Raw genomic sequence first — 17760 nt, forward strand, 5'->3', positions numbered from 1 at the left:
TTCAGTCTGGTGGCCTCTAGGCACTCCATATTTATGTACCAGTGGCGGATCTAGCGTGTAGGCACGGTAGGTTATGACCCATCCAGAATTTAGAAATTTTGTTTAGTACCTACATACTAATTTAGCCCACAAGATTAGGTTGAGTTTTTTTTCCTTAAGGTGTGCACACTCTAGATTTCTTTCCTCGCTCCGTCACCGTTATGTACAGTACTTATGTGTGAGTCCTTCCAATCCTATCATCTAGGATGAGAGATTTCTTTGGATTCTACTCCCTCCGTTTTTAAATATAAGTTTTTTAAAGGTTTCATTAAAAAATTATATACGGATGAATATAAACATATTTTATAATGTAGATTCATTCATTTTGCTTTGTATGCAGTTTTCTAGAAAATCTTTAAAAGGACTTATATTTAAAAATCGGAGCAGCGGTCAATTGAAATTGAGAGAATAATAAGCTAAATAATTTTGCCTTTACTTTATTTTGATTCTGAAAGCATCGGAAGTATATAGTACTTCAATTGACATCGGAGGAGGGCTAAACTAAAAAAGTCTGTCACTAATTCTTAGCTAGCTGCATTTGGGTGTTATCATTTGATTATGATCAAGTGTGTGAGAGAAAGAGATATAAGAGACCGGTGACAGGGCTGGCTTTGAGCTCATGAGCACCACTGATCCTTGTCGTCTGCGCATAAACTACACGCAGGCATATGTGTGCATTGCATGCATTACTTGCTCCTAGCCTAGCCAGCCTAGAAGTGACCTTGTAGTAACAACTGTTGGGTGAGCAAAAAGATTTTCACTTTTACTGTCAGCTTTAACTTTGGGCACTTTCATGCCTACATGTATGCTAGCTGCAGCCTACTGCGTGTGAAGTGTATATATAGGATTACCAGATACTACAGTAGTAAGGAGTACATACATGTACGGTACCTAACCAGCTATTCTAGGCATATGCACGATGCAGCTCTGGGAAAAGGAGGATGTGATAGTGCTACAGTACAGTGTTAAAGGAGGGTAGCTACCTTAGGGTAACTCCATCACGAATCGTCAAAATGGACATCATAAAAATTTTGTGCATACAATAACAATAAGGGAGAAATATAAATATTCGACCGCAACAACAGTTCAAATAAAAATACTTCCGCTGATCCATATTGCCTGTAGCTCAAACGGGTGTATATAGATAGTAAGAGAGAAATATAAATATTCCAATGCAACAACAATTCAAATAGAAATACTCCCTCCAATCAAGATCAGTGGAAGTATTACAATGCAAACATAAATTTTTGAAATAAAACAGTTCGAGTCTGTATTCAGCGTAGTCCGATACTGGTCCATATGGAACGCCCAAAGATGCTCAGCTAGATCATTCTGAAGCTGCTCATGGGTTCCTTTATTGCGAATTTGATGATGTATTTGGTCAAAATCCTCAACTGTCCTTGTATTCTGCAATGGAAGCTGGATAGAATCATCCACGCCCTAAAAATCAGACCATGGCAAACTCAACCTCAACATCCATAATCATCCACTAGTGGAAAACAGGTCATTAGTCCCGGTTTTCCAACCGGGACTAAACATTCGGGACAAAAGGTTGAAACTTTTAGTCGTGATTGTGTTACGAACCGGGCCTAACAGTGCTTCACGTGACCGCTTTGGGGCGCCAGGGGGCGGGGACCTTTAGTCCCGGTTGGTGACACCAACCGGGACTAAAAGGCGGCCATGCGTCAGCAGCTGCCAGTCGCTCTTTTTTTTAAAGGGGTTTAGAGGTTTTTGGAGGGTTTAGGGGTTTCATATTGTGTTTTCTCCTTTTCTTTTTGTGCCCATCATCTTTGGTTCCTTATGTTTGTTGGTGTTTTCGGTCGGTTGACACTAGACGCTAGCTAGTACGTACATATAGCAATGAAGAAAGCATTACACGACATCGTATTACTCGTCATCATTGTACATACTGGTTAAAAAGCTCTTCATCATTCTAGGTAAAATAGCATAAAAAGATGAACTCCTCATCATTCTGGTTATTATCATAGTAGCAAATGACCAAGTTATGACAAGGTTGAAACACTAACTAGTGGTCTCTCCTAGGTAAAAAAACATAATAAAGGCGAACTCCGACATCTCCGTATTGAAGAACACAGATCAACCTATCTCCAACTTGTGGGATGCGCAAGTATTCCTCTCCAAATGGTATCCTGGATGCTTGTATTGCATTTCTCCATCCTTTGATTTTCAGAGTGTCTTCACTTTGAGATATCATGTATTTACCACGGTAATTAATCGGGGTTGGCTGTAAGCTAACCATTTGCAAATCACTGGTGGTAAACATCCATTTAGGCACGGTATCTGACGGGGGTACCTGTTGAAGAACATTAGTAATAATAATATAATTAGAAAACTAGTTTTGCTTAAGAATAATGTATAAAAAAGATGGATTAATTAGTGAAGCAATGGTAAAAAAATCCTTACAAAGTTGTCTGAAATGATGTTATAAGGGCTCAACTGGTGAACAAGTGGCACATATCCATGATAAACTTGCCAGTCATGTAATTTTTAGCATGATAGTCAACATCATTAATAAATGAGATGAGATGATTTTTCTCCAACCAAGTAAGCTCAGAGCCATAGTTGTAGTAGGTCCGATCTATTATCTGTCGTGTAGTTCTTATAGCATGGAAATAAGCTAATAATTGAAAATAAAGAAATTTATTCGAGATGAGTATAAGGTAATTTTCAATAATCAATATAAATGACGTAACAAATCTGTTGACAAAACGCACTTGGAGGTAGAACTGGAATCAAGTCATCCTCCGCATGCACCCAAATTTCAATATTTTTATCACGAACATCATCATTACCAAGATCGAAGGTAATTTTCATGTACTCATTCAACCCATATGCCTTGCAAAATTCTCTCCAATTAGAACAACCAAAATATGTGTGATCTTCATCATTTTTTACCTTGACAACAATAGTGAAATGCTCTATTCTTACATGAGCTATCTTAGGCTCTGTAATGTCCTTCTCTTTGGAATGAAACTTGTCCAAGACAGCAAATCTTGCATGGCAGGGAACGCACTAGTCGAATTATACAGAAGAAAATTAAAGGTTAACTAAAGCAACTAAAGCAAAAAAGCACACGTCATACTTGACTAACAAAAAATACATGTCGTCTTTACATACCGTAATAATCGGGAAGTCATCCGTCAGCTTGACGGTGAAGGACGTACCATTGTCTAGGTGAGGATAGCGGTCGCATATACCCCTGTCATCCCAGCATAAATGACACGGAGGGATCCTATCGTCGCCGGACCACGCTATTTCTTGTGTTTATGATTCTATATAAGATTAAAAATCACACACATTGGACAAATAAAAACCTATCCTAAAGTCTACAACAACAAAAAACAAAAATCATGCAATGATGGACCTGCCGACACTAAGAAGCTTAATTGTTTCTAGCAACAAAGTCAAAAGCGCTTGTCCTGCAATAGATCTCAAGAGGCAAAAAGGTTCTCTTTCAGTTACAACCAATAATCAACTTAATACATCTCGATATTATCGAATATAATCTGGAATACATCTCTATTATAATCTAGTTCACTCGCGGTTCGTGATCAAACTGATCACCCAAAGAGATGTCGTTGTACCGAGGCGCGGGCGATGGACACCCACAGAGAGGTAATCATCACATGATCATTACTCGGGTGAGATCTGCGAAGAACCTGACAGGTATTGGAGAACCTGACGTCCAATGCAACCAAGTAGCGACGGACGTCCTCGTCCTCCTCCCTCACGCGGCGACATACCTCCTCCTTGGGGGTCGGCTGCCTCCACACCAAAAATGGCCCACGCGACCACCACCAAAGAAGCTCTGGGTCGATGACGGGAGCCCGGTTCCTCACCAAGATGCGCCCCCCGGAAGGTAGCACATCCGAGTGCCAGCCCAGCGGATCCCAGTCCCGGACATAGCGCCTCTCAAGCAGGTTGTCGTCACCGAGTCGACAACGAGGATGCGGGACGTGCATCGTCGACGCCGAGAAAAAATTTCTACAACTATTTAAATTCCTACTATTTAATAAACTTTTCACCAAATAATGAAATAGTACATCCACTACATTAAAATACACTACATTGAAATACACTTAATAGAATAGTCAGTGTACAATCGCGAGTGTACTGGAAAAAAGAGTCACAATTGTTCTGATGATAGAATACTCATCACAAAAATAGGAAATCTTTACTTATGGCGATCGACAAACTTCAGCTCATTATGTTGGATAATGCTGCACAGCTCTTCGAGCGGCAATGAAAATTCATTGTAAACTGTATAGCCATATATAATGACAAAAATGTTCTTCATAACAAGGAACAATTGGCTCAAATATTCTCAGCCACACACCGATATATGTAACCAGTGGCGAGTCTATTGGGCAGGCTTCAATAGGATGAAGCATGCCGTCGAGAAGCCCAATTGTTTTTATTAGTACCATTTTTACTAAGTCACTTAGTAATTTGGGAAATTTTAAGTTTATTTGGGAAAACTATTAAGAGATAATGCCTAGATCCAAACTTTCGTTAAAAAATTGATAGTTTTTAAAACAACCATCAATTCAATTATTAGATATTACACGCTTTAAATGGAAATTATGGAATTATTTAGTTTATGGACAAAAGGATTGAGAAACAATGACTATTTAGTTAGACACATCTAATTTTTTGTTTGAAATTACATATATTGAAAACATTTATAGAAGTTCTATTAAGTAGTACTGCATCCGATCCATAATAACTATCGAAGTTTTAAACTAACTAATTTAAATTTGGATGGGAGCCAGTACATGTTTTAGTAGTAATCTGTGAAAGATTGAGATGATACTTTGAGCCCACCCTTCATTTTCTTGCTAGATTCTCCACTAGATGTAACGCGATATATGTGAATCCTACGTACAACCACACGAAGATGATGAACATAGAGACGAGTGGAGTGGCGACGGCTCACCGTGAGAGGAGGCGGTGGAGTCGGTGGAGGTGGACGGCCGGTGGTGTCGGGGTCGAGCAGCGCGCGGTAGGGTCGGGGCCGGAGGAGCAGCGACAGTGGCGTCGGGGTCACAGACGAGAGGTGTCGGCGACGGGTTGGTGTCCCGCCCTTTCGGCTGGCGAAACTCCCCGTTTAGTCTCGGTTGGACGCTCTGACCGGGACTAAAGGCTTGGTCTCCCGCCATTTGCACTGGCGAAATTTCACCTTTAGTACTGGTTGGTGGCTCCAACTGGGACTAAAGGCCACCTTTAGTCCCATTTGGAGCCACCAACCAGGACTAAATGATTGGTGCTGGCACTGTCGTGGCAGGGTGGAAATTAGTCCCACCTCTCCGAGCGAAGGCTGCTCGCGGCGGTTTATAAGCCCCAATGCGGCTATCTTCTTGAGCTCCTCTCTAAAGAAGGTAGTAAATGCCTAAATTTCACATCTGCCCTGTTGGGCCTACATGCTATGCGGGCCTACATCCTGGCCCATGTGTAAATGTGTTTCTAGTCGTATGCAAGCCGTGGTTGGGTTAGTAGGCGGGCGTTTTTTTAATTTTTTGCTATTAAAGTTTTTAACAAAAATACTTTATGAAAATTCTTTTTACTATTATTTTTAACATATTTTAACTCCACACTTTTTGTCCATTCAATATGCATCATTCAAAGCCACGAAATTAATTTTCAACCCTTTTGTGACTTCATTTTCTATTTTTCATGCATTTAATGATTTTTTCAGCTAAATGACCTAGGAATTGAAAAGCACTACAAATGAACTCTGAAAAAGTTGAAACTTGGCATGTTATCATAATTTCATTGTGTTTATTCATGTAGGGGGTCACCAAGGTAAAATGTCGTAGAACTGTGTAGTCTGCTTGCACCCAAGAATGTTCGTCCCTACATATTATTGAGTTTGGTCCTAGCGTAACTTTTCGACTCATTCTACACTCATGCCGCGATTGAGGGACACCAATTGGCTTAATGTCAGGAATAAAGTCAACACAAAATCAAGTGACCTCCTCTGTTTCCTGGCCCTTGGAGATGATTGCTGCCGGCCTAGCATGGTTACAAACATATTTCTTTAAGACTCCCATGAACCTCTTAAAGGGAACATATTGTGTAGAAATACATGACCCAGAATGACAATATCGTCGACTAGGTGAACTAGGACGTGCGTCATAATATTGAAGAACGCTTGTGGGAACACCAACTCAAAATTGACAAGACAATGGAGCAAACCATTTTGTAACCTTGGTATGATTTCTGGATCGATTACCTTCTGAGAAAGTGAATTGAGAAATGCACATAGCTTCATAATAGCTAATCGAACACTTTCTCGTAGAAGCCCCCTCAATGTAACTAGAAGCAATTGCTCATAATCACGTGGTTGTCATGAGACTTTAGGTTCTGGATTTTTTTTCTTTGTCATGCATATTATTCCCTTTATATTCGACGAGAAGCCAGACGGGACCTTGATACTAAGCACACATTCAAAAAAATATTTCCTTCTTTGTTTTGGTAAGAGCGTAGCTGGCACGACCTTAATACTACTTAGGATGCATGCCATCTTTTTCGTTCATACGTTGTTGGTCCTCCCATGCCTCCGATGTATCTTTTGTCTTCCCATACATGCCTAAGAAACCCAGCAGGTTCACACAAACATTCTTCGTCACGTGCAGCACGTCGATTGCCGAGCGGACCTCTAGGCTTGTCCAATAAGGTAGGTCCCAAAATATAGATTTCTTCTTCCACATGGGTGCGTGTCTCTCGGCGTCATTTGGAATAGATTGTCCGCCAGGACCCTTTCCAAAGACAACTTGTAAATCCTTGACCATATCGAATATAACATCACATGTACGGAGGATAGGCTTCTTCTGGTGATCTGCCTCACCTTTGAAATGCTTGCCTTTCTTTCTTAAGTGATGCCTGCTCAGAAGAAATCGACGATGTCCAGGGTAGACATTCTTCTTACGTTTGTCCATATATGTACTTTCAGTCTCATCTAAACAGTGCGTGCATACGTGGTATCCCTTGTTTGTTTGTCCTGAAAGGTAACTAAGAATAGGCTAATCATTGATGGTTACTGCTGCAGCAACAAAAGTCCTTCCCCGACGCTTAGGAATTCTTCTTGTTACTTCTGTGGTTTGCGTCGGTTTTTCCCTTGAAGAGGAAAGCGTGATGCAGCAAATGAGCAGTAAGTATTTCCCTGAGTTTGAGAACCAAGGTATTGATCCAGAAGGAGGGCCTCGTCAAGTCCAAAGTACCTGCGCAAACACAAACAAGCTTTCACCCAACGCTTCAAAGGGGTTGTCAATCCATTCAAGATTGTTTGCAAAGTGAGACCTGAAGGCGGAAAGAGCAACGAAGAAAAAAGTGTAAGGCTGAAAATATGGTGTGGTGTAGACCCTGGGGGCCATAGTGTTCACTAGAGGCTTCTCTCATAATAGCAAATATCACGGTGGATGAACAAATTACTGTCGAGCAATTGATAGAACCGCGCAAAGTCATGACGATATCTAAGGCAATGATCATGCATATAGGCATCACGTCCGAGACAAGTAGACCGATACTTTCTGCATCTACTACTATTACTCCAAACATCGACCGCTATCCAGCATGCATCTAGTGTATTGAGTTCATGATGAACAGAGTAACGCTTTAAGCAAGATGACATTATGTAGAGGGATAATCTGAAACCAATGATGAAAACCCCATCTTTTTACCCTTGATGGCAACAACACGATGCGTGCCTCGCTACCCCTTCTGTCACTCGGTGAGGTCACTGCACGGTATGAACCCAAAACCAAGCACTTCTCCCATTGCAAGAATCATATATCTAGTTGGCCAGACAAAACCCACAACTCGAAGAGAATTACAAGGATATGAAATCATGCATAAGATAGATCAGAAGAAACTCAAATAAGATTCATAGATAATCTGATCATAAATCCACAATTCATCGGATCTCGAGAAACACACCTCAAAAGAAGATTACATCAGATAGATCTCCATGAAGATCATGGAGAACTTTGTATTGAAGATCCAAGAGAGAGAAGAAGCCATCTAGTTACTAGCTATGGACCCGTAGGTCTATGGTGAACTACTCACACATCGCCGGAGAGGTCATGGTGTTGATGCAGAAGCCCTCCGTGTCCGAATCCCCCCTCTGGCAGGGCACCAGGACGTGCCCCAGATGGGATCTTGCGGAGACAGAAGCTTCCGGCGGCGGAAAAGTTATTGCGATCGTCTCTCGATTTTTTGGGAATATTTGGGAATATATAGGCGCAAGATCTAGGTCAGGGGGACTCTAGGGGGCCCACAAGCCTGGATGGCGCGGCCCCCCTGGATGCAGGGTGGGCGCTTGTGGGGCCCCTGGCGCTCCTTTGGCTTGGCTCCAAAGTTCTCCGATCTTCTTCCGTTCTAAAAAAATCTTTTCGGGGATTTTCTTCCGTTTGGACTCCGTTTCAAAATCTCCAGTGAAATGGGTCAAAAACATGAAAAAACAGGAACTGGCACTTGGCACTGAGTTAATAAGTTAGTCCCAGAAAATAAATAAAAAGTATGCAAAACATCCAAAGTTTGACAAGATAGTAGCATGAAACCATCAAAAATTATAGATACGCTGGAGACGTATCAAGCATCCCCAAGCTTAACTCATGCTCGTCCTCGAGTAGGGAAGTGATAAAGAATGAATTTTTGATGTGGAATGCTACCTAGCATAGTTGTCCTTTGCAACTTCTTTCACGTGGCATGAATGTTCAGATCCGTAAAATTCAAAACAATAGTTTGCTATTGACATGAAAACAGTAATACTTCAAGCAAACTAGCAAAGTAATCATGAACTTTCAAAATAACAAGGCCAAAGAAAGTTATCCCTACAAAATCATATAGTCTGGCTATGATCCATCATCCTCACACAACTAATGTAAATCATGCACAACCCCGGAATTGGCCAAGTAATTGTTTTCGCACTCTTACTTTCTCAAACCTCTTATAACTATCACGCAATACATGAGCGCGACCATGTATATAGCACTATAGGTGGAATAGAGTGTGGTGGCGGTTGTGAGACAAAAAGGAGGAGATGGTCACATTGACTCGACGTATCAATAGGCTATGAAGATGCCCATTAATAGATATCAATGTGAATGAGTAGGGATTGCCATACAAGAGATGCACTAGAGCTATAAGTATGTGAAAGCTCAATAGTAAAACTAGTGGGTGTGCATCCAACTTGCTTGCTCACAAAGACCTAGGGAAATTTCGAGGAAGCCAATCATTGGAATATACAAGCCAAGTTATAAAACGAAGATTCCCACTAGCATATGGTAGTGAAAAAACAAGAAGCTCTCAATCATGAAGAACATGGTGCTAACATGAAGCACAAGTGTGGAAGAAGATAGTTGTGTTGTCCCTTCTCTCTTTTTCTCTCATTTTTTTATTTGGGCTCTAAGGCATCTATTTTTTCTTTTCTCCCTTTTTTTTGTTTTTGGTATCTTTGGCCTCTTTTTTTTATTTCCTCACATGGGACAATGCTCTAATAATGATGATCATCACACTTTTATTTACTCATAGCTCAAAGATCACAATGATGATGACTCCATAGGAAATTCCTCCGGCAGTATACCGGGATGTGCAACGATCTAGCATGGCGTATGACGTTGAAACATCTTGCTAGCTATCTTACGATCATGCAATGGCAATATGAGAGTGACGGCACAAGTCATGAGACGGAACGGTGGGAGTTGCATGGCAATATATCTCGGAATGGCTATGAAAATGCCATAGTAGGTAGATATGGTGGCTGTTTTGAGGAAGGAATTTGGTGGGTTTGTGCACCAGCGAGAATTGCACGGCACTAGAGAGGCTAGCAATGGTGGAAGGTGAAAGTGCATCTATACCATGGGCTCACATTAGTCATTAAGAACTCACATACTTGTTGCGAAAGTTTATTATTAGAAATCGAAACATAGTGCTAAACGCATACTCCGAGGGGAAGGGTTGGTAGGTGTAAACCATCGCGCGATCCCGACCACAACACAATGGATGAAAATCAATAGATCAATTATGCTCCGACTTCCTAACATAGCAGTTCACCATACGTGCATGCTACGGGAATCACTAAGTTCAACACAAGTATTTCTAGGTTCATAACACCCTACTAACATAACTCTTAATATTACTAAATCCATGTCTCAAAACTATTTGAGAGGAATCAAAACTTCTCTTTCTACTCAATGCACATGAAGATGGAGGTTTTTGCATCCTCTTTGGGTATTTATCACTTTTGGGACTACTTTCATAGCATAAGCCAACTACCAAATCACGCACCACCGTGCTCTAAAATATATAAGTGAAGCACATAGAGCAAAAGTATCTAGCTCAAAAGATATAAGTGAAGCACTATGAGCATTCTAGCAAAATCACGATGAGTGCATGTGTCTCTCTCTCAAAAAGGTATGCAGCAAGGATGATTGTGACACAACAAAAGGAAAATAATCCTACGATACAATATGCTCCAAGCAAAACACATATATGTGGTGAATAAAAATATAGCTCCAAGTGATGTTACCGATGGATTGAAGACGAAAGAGGGGATGGCTTCCCGGGGCATACCCAAGCTTAGGCTTTTAGGTGTCCTTGAATTTGGCTTGGTATGCCTTGGGCATACCCAAGCTTGAGCTCTTTCCACTCCTTATCTCTTTGTCCATGAGAACATCACCCAAAACTTGAAAACTTCACAACACAAAACTTAAAGAGAAACTCGTGATAACATTAGTACAAGAAAACAAACTACCACTTCTTTTGGTACTGTAGCAAACTTGAATTCTATCTATATTGATGATGGGCTACTGTATTCTCACTTTTCCATGGCTAGTACCCCCCGATACTAACCATAGTTTCATCAAAACAAGCAACCAACTCAACAAAAACAGAATGTGTCAAAAACAGACCAGTCTGTAGCAATATGTATACTTCGTATACTTCTGGTATCTCACAAATTCTGAAAAATTACTACTGCCTGGGAAAAAGGCATATCAACCAGAAGCAAAAAGAATCAACTCAAAATCTCTTTCTGAATAAAAATGAAAAATCATCTCGTGAGCGAAAAGTTTCTGTCTTTTTCCAGCAGGATCAAACAACCATTACCAAGACTAATTATAAAGGTTTTGCTTGTCTCAAACACAAAAATAAACACAAAAAACACAATCACAACAGAATTACGAAAGTGTGGACGCAACAAAACAGAAATAAAAAGATAAATTCATTGGGTTGCCTCCCAACAAGCGCTATTGTTTAACGCCCCTAGCTAAGCATTCAATGATGCTCTCACAAAAGACAAGAATTGAAGCACAACGAGAGCATCCTAAAGCATGTGAAAATCACATCTAAGTCTAACATACTTCCTATGCATAGGCATTGTATAGGAAAACAAATTGTCAAGACAAACAATAGCTGCCATATGCAAGGAAGAAGAAAGAGACAAGAGTAATCTCAACATCACGAGAGGTGATTTGGTAACATGAAAGTTTCTACCACAATATTTTCCTCTCTCATAGCAATTACATGTGGGATCATATTCAAATTGAACAATATAGCTATCCCATAGGATATTCTTTTCATGATGCACATGCATGCAAAGTTGACGCTTTTCAAAAATAGTGGGATTATCATCAACTAAAGTCATGACTTATCCAAACTCACTTTCAATATTATTGCAAATATCATAATCATCATGAGGCTTAAATAAATTTTCAAGATCATAAGAAAAATTGTCACCCCAATCACGATCATTGCAACAAGTAGTGGACATGGCAAAACTAGCATCCCCAAGCTTAGAGTTTTGCATATTTTTTGCATGATTGTCACTAATAGAATTTATAGTGAAACCATTGCAATCATGCTTTTCATTCAAGTAGCCCTCGTGAATCACTTCATAAATTTCTTCATCACGATTTTTAGATTCACGCATCTCAAGCAAAACTCCATAAAGAAAGTCAAGTGCACTCAACTCACTAGCAATTGGATCAACATAATTGGATCTCTTAAAGAGATTAGCAAGTGGATGAGGATCCATATCACTAGATTTTCAGCAAGCGAAGATGCAAGAATATTGAAGGCACATAGCACACAAGCGAACAGAAAACAAGCGAAAGAAAAGGGCGAACGAAAAAGGCAAACAAAGAAAAAGGCGAACGAAAAAGGCAAATTGGTGACGTGGGGGAGAGGAAAACGAGAGGCAACTGGCAAACAAAGTAAATGCAAGAGATGAGTTTGCGACACCTACTTGGATGAGTCCTTGACTTGATCTTCCTCCCCGGCAACTGCGCCAGAAGTTCTTCTGCTGCGGCAACAAAAGGCCTTCCCTGGCGCTTAGGAATTCTTCTTGTTACTTCTCTGGTTTGCGTCGGTTTTTCCCTTGAAGAGGAAAGGGTGATGCAGCACATGAGCAGTAAGTATTTCCCTCAGTTTGAGAACCAATGTATCGATCGAGAAGGAGGGCCTCGTCAAGTCCAAAGTACCTGCGCAAACACAAACAAGCTTTCAGCCAACGCTTCAAAGGGGTTGTCAATCCCTTCAAGATTGTTTGCAAAGTGAGATCTGAAGGCAGAAAGAGCTACGAAGTAAAAAGTGTAAGGGTGAAAATATGGTGTGGAGTAGATCCTGGGGGCCATAGTGTTCACTAGATGCTTCTCTCATAATAGCAAATATCACGATGGGTGAACAAATTACTGTCGAGCAATTGATAGAACCGCGCAAAGTCATGACGATATCTAAGGCAATGATCATGCATATAGCCATCACGTCCGAGACAAGTAGACCGATACTTTCTGCATCTACTACTATTACTCCACACATCGACCGCTATCCAGCATGCATCTAGTGTATTGAGTTCATGATGAACAGAGTAACGCTTTAAGCAAGATGACATGATGTAGAGGGATAATCTCAAACCAATGATGAAAACCCCATCTTTTTACCCTTGATGGCAACAACACGATGCGTGCCTCGCTACCCCTTCTGTCACTGGGTGAGGTCACCGCACGGTATGAACCCAAAACCAAGCACTTCTCCCATTGCAAGAATCATAGGTCTAGTTGGCCAAACAAAACCCACAACTCAAAGAGAATTACAAGGATATGAAATCATGCATAAGAGAGATCAGAAGAAACTCAAATAAGATTCATGGATAATCTGATCATAAATCCACAATTCATCGGATCTCGACAAACACACTGGAAAAGAAGTTTACATCAGATAGATCTCCATGAAGATCATGGAGAACTTTTATTGAAGATGCAAGAGAGAGAAGAAGCCATCTAGTTACTAGCTATAGACCCGTAGGTCTATGGTGAACTACTCACGCATCATCGAAGAGGTCATGGTGTTGATGGAGAAGCCCTCCGTGTCCGAATCCCCCTTCGGCAGGGCACCAGGACGTGCCCTAGATGGGATCTTGCGGAGACAGAAGCTTGCGGCGGCGGAAAAGTGATTGCGATCGTCTCTTGATTTTTTGGAATATTTGGGAATATATAGGCGCAAGATCTAGGTCAGGCGACCTCCAGGGGCCCACAAGCCTGGATGGCGTGGCCCCCCCGGCCGCGGGGTGGGGGCTTGTGGGGCCCCTGGCGCTCCTCTGGCTTGGCTCCCAAGTTCTTTGATCTTCTTCCGTTCCAAAAAAAATATTTTCGGGGATTTTCTTCCTTTTGGACTCCGTTTCGAAATCTCCTCTGAAAGGGGTCAAAAACATGAAAAAAACTAGAACTGGCACTTGGCACTGAGTTAATAAGTTAGTCCTAGAAAATAAATAAAAAGCATGCAAAACATCCAAAGTTTGACAAGATAATCGCATGAAACCATCAAAAATTATAGATATGTTGGAGACGTATCAGTTACAAACAGCAAAGCTCATAGGTCAAATTCCTGTTGTTTGTGCTCATCTCACAATGTATGCCTTTTTTATCCCTCAATTGTAAAAGTTCTTCAACTAATGGACTTAGGTACACATCAATGTTGTTGTCGGGTTGCTTAGGGCCTTGGATGAGCACCGGCATCATAATGAACTTCCGCTTCATGCACATCCAAGGAGGAAGGTTATAGATGCATAGAGTTACAAGCCAGGTGCTAGGACTGCTACTTTGCTCCCCAAAAGGATTAATGCCATCTGCACTTAAACCAAACCATTTGTTCCTTGCCTCATCTACAAAGTCTCCCCAACTTTCTCTCAATTTTTCTCCACTACGACCCATCAACAGGTACTCTCAACATCCCGTCTTTCTTACAACCTTCTCTTTGCCATGCAACCACTTGACATGCTCTTTGTTTCTAAACACACGTTTCAACCATGGTATTATAGGAGCATACCACATCACCTTGGCAGGAACTCTCTTCCTGTGGCGCTGGCCCTCAAAATAACCAAGGTCATCTCGTACGATCTTATACCGCAATGCACTGCATACCGGGCATGCATTCCAATTCTAGTACTCCTCATCACGGTATAGGATGTAGTCATTAGGGCATGCATGTATCTTCTGCACCTCTAATCCTATAGGGCAGAGAACCTTCTTTGCTTTGTACGTACTTTCAGGCAATTCATTATCCTTTGGAAGCTTGTTCTTCATTATTTTCAGTAGCTTTTGAAATCCCTTGTTAGATATACCATTCTCTGCCTTCCATTGTAGCAATTCATTGTGGTACTGAGATTTGTGGTGCCATCTTCACAATTTGTGTACAACCCTTTTTTGTGATCATCTAACATGCGATCGAACTTGAACTTCTCCCTTCCACTTTTGCATTCTCTCTGTGCATCAACAATGACCCGGCAAAGATGATCATCGGCGGGCACATCTGGTGCCTCTTGATCTTCAGCTTCCCTCGTTGTAGTATCACCGTATTCAGGGAACATAGGATGTGGATAGTTGTCATGATTCTCTTCTTCTTCATTGTCTTCCATCATAACCCATATTTCTCCGTGCTTGGTACAAACATTATAGTGTGGCACGAAACCCGTCTCAAGAAGGTGCAAGTGAAGGGTTTTCGAGGAAGAGTAATCCTTTGTATTCCCACAGACAGTACATGGACAATACATAAAACCATTCTGCTTGTTTGCCTTAGCCACTTCGAGAAAATTATGCAGGCCGTCAATGTAGTCGGAGGTGCGTCGGGCACCCTACATCCATTGTCGGTTCATCTGCGTGCATTATGTGATTAAGTATATAAACAACATACAGATCAAATTGTGCATCTAAATCATATAAATGTTGGAATTATACCCTAGAGGCAATAATAAATATAGTTATTATTATAATTCCTGTATCAAGATAATCGTTTATTATCCATGCTATAATTGTATTGAATGAAGACTCATTTACATGTGTGGATACATAGACAAAACACTATCCCTAGCAAGCCTCTAGTTGGCTAGCCAGTTGATCAAAGATAGTCAGTGTCTTCTGATTATGAACAAGGTGTTGTTGCTTGATAACTGGATCACGTCATTAGGAGAATCACGTGATGGACTAGACCCAAACTAATAGACGTAGCATGTTGATCGTGTCATTTTGTTGCTACTGTTTTTCTGCGTGTCAAGTATTTGTTCCTATGACCATGAGATCATATAACTCACTAACACCGGAGGAATACTTTGTGTGTATCAAACGTCACAACGTAACTGGGTGACTATAAAGATGCTCTACAGGTATCTCCGAAGGTGTTCGTTGAGTTAGTATGGATCAAGACTGGGATTTGTCACTCCGTGTGACGGAGAGGTATCTCGGGGCCCACTCGGTAATACAACATCACACACAAGCCTTGCAAGCAATGTAACTTAGTGTAAGTTGCGGGATCTTGTATTACGGAACGAGTAAAGAGACTTTCCGGTAAACGAGATTGAAATAGGTATGCGGATACTGACGATCGAATCTCGGGCAAGTAACATACCGAAGGACAAAGGGAATGACATACGGGATTATATGAATCCTTGGCACTAAGGTTCAAACGATAAGATCTTCGTAGAATATGTAGGATCCAATATGGGCATCCAGGTCCCGCTATTGGATATTGACCGAGGAGTCTCTCGGGTCATGTCTACATAGTTATCGAACCCGCAGGGTCTGCACACTTAAGGTTCGACGTTGTTTTATGCGTATTTGAGTTATATGGTTGGTTACCGAATGTTGTTCGGAGTCCCGGATGAGATCACGAACGTCACAAGGGTTTCCGGAATGGTCCGGAAACGAAGATTGATATATAGGATGACCTGATTTGATTACCGGAAGGTTTTCGAAGTTACCTGGAATGTACCGGGAATGACGAATGGGTTCCGGGAGTTCACCAGGGGGGCAACCCACCCCGGGGAAGCCCATAGGCCTTGGGGGTGGCACACCAGCCCTTAGTGGGCTGGTGGGACAGCCCAAGAAGGCCCTATGCGCCATAGGAAGAAAATCAAAGAGAAAAGAAAAAAAAAGAAAGGAGGAGGTGGGAAAGGAAAGAAGGACTCCACCCACCAAACCAAGTAGGACTCGGTTTGGGGGGGGAGACCTTCCCCCCTTGGCTCGGCCGACCCCCTTGGGGCTCCTTGAGCCCCAAGGCAAGGCTCCCCCTCTCCCACCTATATATACGGAGGTTTTAGGGCTGATTTGAGACGGCAGCTCGACCACATAGCTCCACGGTTTTTCCTCTAGATCGCGTTTCTGCGGAGCTCGGGCGGAGCCCTGCTGAGACAAGATCATCACCAACCTCCGGAGCGCCGTCACGCTGCCGGAGAACTCTTCTACCTCTCCGTCTCTCTTGCTAGATCAAGAAGGCCGAGATCATCGTCGAGCTGTACGTGTGTTGAACGCGGAGGTGCTGTCCGTTCGGCACTAGATCGTGGGACTGATCGCAGGACGGTTCGCGGGGCAGATCAAGGGACATGAGGACGTTCCACTACATCAACCGCGTTCACTAACGCTTCTGCTGTACGGTCTACAAGGGTACGTAGATCACACATCCCCTCTCGTAGATGCCATCACCATGATAGGTCTTCGTGCGCGTAGGATAATTTTTGTTTCCCATGCGACGTTCCCCAACAGTGGCATCATGAGCTAGATTCATGCGTAGATGTCTTCTCGAGTAGAACACAAAAGTTTTTGTGGGCGGTGATGTGCGTTTTCCTGCCCTCCTTAGTCTTTTCTTGATTCCGCAGTATTGTTGGATTGAAGCGGCTTGGACCGACATTACTCGTACGCTTACGAGAGACTGGTTTCATCGCTACGAGTAACCCCGTTGCTCAAAGATGACTGGCAAGTGTCAGTTTCTCCAACTTTAGTTGAATCAGATTTGACCGAGGAGGTCCTTGGATGAGGTTAAATAGCAACTCATATATCTCTGTTGTGGTGTTTGCGTAAGTAAGATGCGATCCTACTGGATACCCATGGTCACCACGTAAAACATGCAACAACAAAATTAGAGGAAGTCTAACTTGTTTTTGCAGGGTATGCTTGTGATGTGATATGGCCAACGATGTGATGTGATATATTGGATGTATGAGATGATCATGTTGTAATAGATAATATCGACTTGCACGTCGATGGTACGGCAACCGGCAGGAGCCATAGGGTTGTCTTTATACTAACGTTTGTGCTTGCAGTTGCGTTTACTATTTTGCTAGGATGTAGCTTTAGTAGTAATAGCAGGAGTAGCACGACAACCCCAATGGCGACACGTTGATGGAGATCATGGTGTGGCGCCGGTGACAAGAAG

This window comes from Hordeum vulgare, chromosome 3H (genome assembly GCF_904849725.1).
Source record: "Hordeum vulgare subsp. vulgare chromosome 3H, MorexV3_pseudomolecules_assembly, whole genome shotgun sequence".
Classification (NCBI taxonomy): Eukaryota; Viridiplantae; Streptophyta; class Magnoliopsida; order Poales; family Poaceae; genus Hordeum; species Hordeum vulgare.